This window comes from Alligator sinensis, unplaced genomic scaffold, assembly GCF_000455745.1.
Source record: "Alligator sinensis unplaced genomic scaffold, ASM45574v1 scaffold741_1, whole genome shotgun sequence".
NCBI lineage: Eukaryota > Metazoa > Chordata > Crocodylia > Alligatoridae > Alligator > Alligator sinensis.
Genome location: NW_005842212.1, coordinates 1,310,008 through 1,315,425, shown reverse-complemented (window position 1 = coordinate 1,315,425; position 5,418 = coordinate 1,310,008). Strand labels below are relative to the sequence as shown.

At 45.2% G+C, this 5,418-nt stretch overlaps 1 protein-coding gene across 1 annotated transcript in view; it reads right to left on the bottom strand.

Moving 5' to 3' along the window:
- Window positions 1-5,418, bottom strand: part of COL23A1 (collagen type XXIII alpha 1 chain) — a 291,209-nt gene that overhangs the window by 196,765 nt on the left and 89,026 nt on the right. The window lies entirely within an intron of this gene.

Here is a 5,418-nt window from a genome sequence, read left to right as displayed (position 1 = left end):
TTTCCCTACGTGACACTGGAAAGCAGCTGCTGACTCAGGGCAAACATTCCAGATTCGAATCTAAGCTGCTTCTCCAATTCCTCTCCTGCAAAATAAATGCATTTCCCTGGTGGGGGAAGGAAGATCAAGTAATCCCACTACCATCACCAGAGGGAAAAACTGAAGGCTATGTGCCTCCAGCAAGTCCAAAGGACTGGAAATTAAACAGCAACAGCTGCTCTACTCACATTTTGCTTACATCTGAACTTTTCCCCATTACTAAAAGTCCTGCAGATACACAACTGGCTAACACCAGTATTAGGCGGGGAGGAATCAGTACTGTAAGTTAAAAAAAATCAAATTAAAACACATTTGTAAATTCATGGTTTAGAACACTGACAGCTCAGCTGAATCTTCACTCAGATATATGGGTTTTGGGTCCAGTGCTAGACAAACTGGAACAGGGAAGCACTTAAATCCAGGGAAAAAGGCTGCTCTTTGTTATTTGCAGCCATGACTGGGAAACAGAAGGGCAAGGAAAATAAAGCATATTTCAGTTTGCTTGGCAGCCCAGTTTGCAGGCTCCGAAGGTCTGTGCATTTCAGATAAGCTTCGAGTAAGAATGCTAAGTTTTGGGTGCTAATCTGAACCTCAACTTGAAGTCTTTGACACTTACCATCACTAGTTAATTAGTATAATCCATGATGGATGACTTGCCATTGCTCGGCGTCTTAAAGGCAAGATTAGATATCCTCCTAAAAAAGATTCTTCCTGCTTCTGGGAGAAGATCTACTGTCCGTATATAGAGGTCAGCTTTGGTGCTCAGAGTGGTCTCTTCTGGCTGGACAGTCTATAAATCCGTCACCTGGACATATGTCAGGCAGTTATCAGAGCCAGGGTTATAATTTAGTTCCCGTCTTTTAGTTCTACATGAAAGATTTATTTATTCCACTGAAACTGCCAGAGGAATTTAAGCAGATTCGGGTGAATATTGCCTGGCTTGGTCTACAGGTATCCACCGAAGGCCAGAGCATCTTTGATGCTTCAGTTTCAAGATGATGTACCAACAACATTCATTAGTCAGACCCACTCCTCTCTGAAACAGCCATTAGCTCTAATTTAGCAACAGGAAACTCCAAGACAAAGAGAAGCCGAGTGAAGCCCCTCAAGGCTTATTTAGAGGCTGTGTCTACACGTGCACTTTAATGTACATTAGGCTATTTTAATGCTCATTAAAGCATCACTGGAAAAAAGTGCTGTTTAGTTAATGTGCATTAATAGGCTAATGCACATTAAGCGTCACTTAAATACCATGGGCACCTATAAACATGAGTGACCTCTGTTTCGAGGTCTAATTAGCACACGTCGGAGAAGACTCAATCGAGTCGCTACAGTGTGCCAATGAACGCGCTCCAGCAGCATCCGCATCATGTGTATTCAGCTTCTTGCACTTCAAACTGATGGCAGGGGCATTTGAACTAAAGCTCGTTCGATGCCCCTGCAGCCGTTTTGAAATGTGGGGACGCTGAATACACGTGACACAGAGGCTGTTGGAGCGCATTAATTAGCACATTCCAGCAGACTCGGAGCAGACTCAACTGAGTGTGCTACAATGTGTGCTAATTAGCACGCGTTGGAACAGACATCACTCACGTGTATAGGTGCCCATGATTTTTAAGTGACACTTAATGTGCATTAGTCTATTTTAATGCACATTAACTAGCACATTTTTTGCAGTGACACTTTAATGCGCATTAAAATGGCCTAACGTACATGAAAGCACATGTGGAGATGTGGTCTCTAAATGAGCCTTGGGGGTGTCACTCAGCTTCTCTCGGTCTCAGTTTTTCCTGTTGCTAAATTAGAGCTAATGGCTGTTTCAGAGAGGAGTGGGTCTGACTAATGAATGTTGTTGGTACATCATCTTGAAACTGAAGCATCAAAGATGCTCTGGCCTTCGGTGGATACCTGTAGACCAAGCCAGGCAATATTCACCCAAATCTGCTTAAATTCCTCTGGCAGTTTCCGTGGAATAAATAAATCTTTCATGTTGAGCTAGAAGCCAAGAGTTCCTGAATTATAACCCTGGGCTCACGTTTTCCTTCAGAGGGTGTCTGGGGAAAACTGGCGTAAATCCCTGCCCTCAGGCTCCTCTTCCTCTCTCGTGCCCCTCGCACTTGAGTCACCCACCCCTAAAGCACTACGTCAGATGCTGCAGCCTGTACCTAGAATATGTTCAGCTTCAAAGGGATATACAATTTTTGTGCAGCCTCCTGGTTTGTCTATGAGGCTGGGATATCGTACCTAGCTTAGAGACCAGTTTGCTTCATGGACTCATACAAATCAGTAGTGTCAGTCTTCACCTCCAAAAATTAGGGATAACCCATGCCATTCAGAGGGACCACTAGAGCAAGTTGCAAACCATTAGGAAATGGACAAGACCTGTTTTAATGCCAGGTATTATTACTTCCTCCTCCTCCAAGAGGCCCTGTTCTGTTTTTAAATGGAACTGACATGGCCGTTAGGCCTCTAAATCACACAGCGCAATCCTATTCCATTGTCTTCAGCAGCTGCAAACTCTGGTGGCACCTAGATTCATTATACACCTAGGTTTGGGCTGAAAAGGTACCTCCTGGGGCTGCTGCACATGCTAAGCATCAAAGAACGGCCACCTACGCGCCTTACTTGAGCACTGTTTGAGCAAAGACTGTGCAGCCCAGTGGAAAAGGGGACCGGGACAAGGACCCTTTCACATTCTGCTCTTCAGCTCTATTATTAGGGAACTTGCCTGAGAAATAGGGGGCCTAAGTTCTTAGCTGCCATTCAGCCAGTTGAGGCTTAAACCCACATTTCTGATTTCTCAGGAAAGGAATCTCCAAGCTATGGCCATGAATTGCGCTTGGAGAAGAAGCCAAGAATTCATCCATCCCATGGCACTGCCCTCCTCAAACTATCTTGTATGCCTCCTTCCACCCGCAGGATGAATGGAGGATGCTTTGGGGCCTGCCTAGCCTATGGCAGGTTGGAGCACTCTCCTGGAAGGGGGACATGTGGGTACCACCTTCTGGGGTGGAACAGAATCTGTCCTTTGAGTCAAGAAGCAAGTTTTTTTGGCTAAGCAGCTATGCAAGGTTAGGAACCCTAGAGATGGAACAGGTTTCAGGCATGGACATGCAAGTTGTAGCTCATGACTGCCTTTTTTATGGTGGATGAAAAGATGCCCGACACAGGGAGCCTGTTAAAAGAGCTAGCAATGCAAGCCATTGCTAAAAGAAACAAGAGGTCCTAAACAGCAGGGAATTACTGTGAAACTTGCTGTGAAGAAGCTGTTTATTGGTCTCGACATTGTCCTGCTTTTTCAACAGAAGCCTCCACTGCCGCTGCGTCATACATACAGAAAACTAGACAGGGCAGGCAACAAAGTCCAGGCCATCTTCAACTGTCACTGGGGAAAAAAAAAATTGCTGCTTTTGAACACAGCACAAGTATTTTTTCTTGGTTCTGTATCCCATTGTTAATTCAGCAGAGCACTTCCTCCCAGTACCACGGTATCTCTATTGCCGGTAGAAGTTTAGCTGAGAAAAAGTTTAGCTGAGACAACTTGAAATATTATAATGAAAACAAGCTAGCCCAGTAGGGAAACTGTTTCAGTACTGCTCTTGTGATGGCCAGAAACCTTTCTTATTTTCAGTGTAAATGCATTCGTGGTCAAATCAAAAGACGGTTTTGAAACTAAATCTTTTAGTTGCAAACCGATCATTTTGACATAGGAGTTGCAAGCTGAAATGCCAGTTCCAAATACGATTCAACTCAACTTGGGAGCGTTTCATTTTCCCCCTCAAAAATTCCATGAGAGTTTTGACAATTTAAGCTTTTTTTCCTCCTAACTTTCTTCCTAGCTTTATCCTCACTTCCTTTTATCCTACCTAAGACAAAAGAACACAGAAGTGTCAGGACGGCCACCAAGAAAGAAATTCCATTTTCTGCAAGTACCTGGTGATAAAATCCACCACAAAAAAAAAAAAAAAAAAAAAGCATCCTGTCCATTGGGTTTATGCCAGTTGATCTATTGGTTAAAAGGGGTACATAGGATACAACGCGTGATGTGCACATTTCACGCTTCTCTGAACAAATATGAACAGTCATACGAATTCTGTCAGACTGTTTCCCTCCAATGAACCCCCTTCAGCAGCCATCTCAGAAGTGTCCCCAAGTCTAGGACTACTACTACACTTCTTTCTCCAGGCTGTAACACAGGGATCAACCGCAGTACCAGCAGCACTTGATCTGGAGTCTCCGTCTCTATAAAAGAGAAGGGCCAATCCTCCAGGTATCCTACAGGATGGCTCCAAAAATTGAAATGCTTCTTCCCTTGGCCTAAAAGAGCTCAGATGTGATGACTCTGCAAGCAGGCTGTACGAAGTGCACGTCTGAGAAGCATTTTGGAGAGGGCAGTGGGTATGGCTTCCCAGCTGGTGGAGGCGGCAGGTGGCTGGTTGGCTGCGTTCCTCTGGAAACAATGATTTTAATGCTGCCAAAATCTAAAATCTTACTTAATGTATGATTAAATGTTAGGCCATGAAAGGAGTCTATGTCATTTTAAAAATCACGTACGCAAAACAGAGGATGAAAGGGAAACACCAGTTGAAAAGCGGTGCACACTGAAGGGATTGTGTAGGTTGAACTATCTTGCTTTGCATTACTGAGTGGGGAAAACAAAAGCTTTGCAGCAAGCCTACATGTTAGCCAAAATCACCCCGTTAACTCAGAGGAGGGCCGGGGCTGTCACAGCCCCCCCTCTCCCTGCATGATTGAGGGACTCTTTGCCAAGAAGGCACAAGCCTGCTCTGTGCATCTGCCACACTTGCTCTCGCACGCTCCCTCCAGGGACTGCAGATTGTGGGCATCGTATTCAGGGATGTGGGCTGATGAAAGCTGGAAGGGAGTCTGACAAGATCACCACACCTCTGCCCTTTGACCAAACCGCTCCACTTCTGTGCTCAGCAGGACGAGAGGGTCAGAGGGGACCGGGCTGACTCATTTCACACTCCAGTCTTATTTGGTCAGGTGTTGAAAGGGCTTGAAAGCACCCACGGGGGCTCTATGGCAATCAGCAGATGCCCTGGACTGGCAGAGGTGTTAAGAGCCGACAGCTCCGGCTGACTTCAGCACAAGCTGGGGATGCTCATCACCTCTCTCATAATTGTTGCCTATTGACTGTGCATTTTAAACAAGGACTTCTGTGCATCCTGCCTTACATTTAAGGCAAACCTGGGATTTCCTCCTGAGACGCATAGGATCATCTCACTGCCCGAGAGGACGTGGGCATTTAATAGTCAAGTCCATTAAAGAGTGGGGCTTTTGATCTAGTTCCCACTTATTTATTGAGATTTTCTCTAGAGTAGTAAAAGTGAATGAACCAGGGGCAGAAGGCAGATT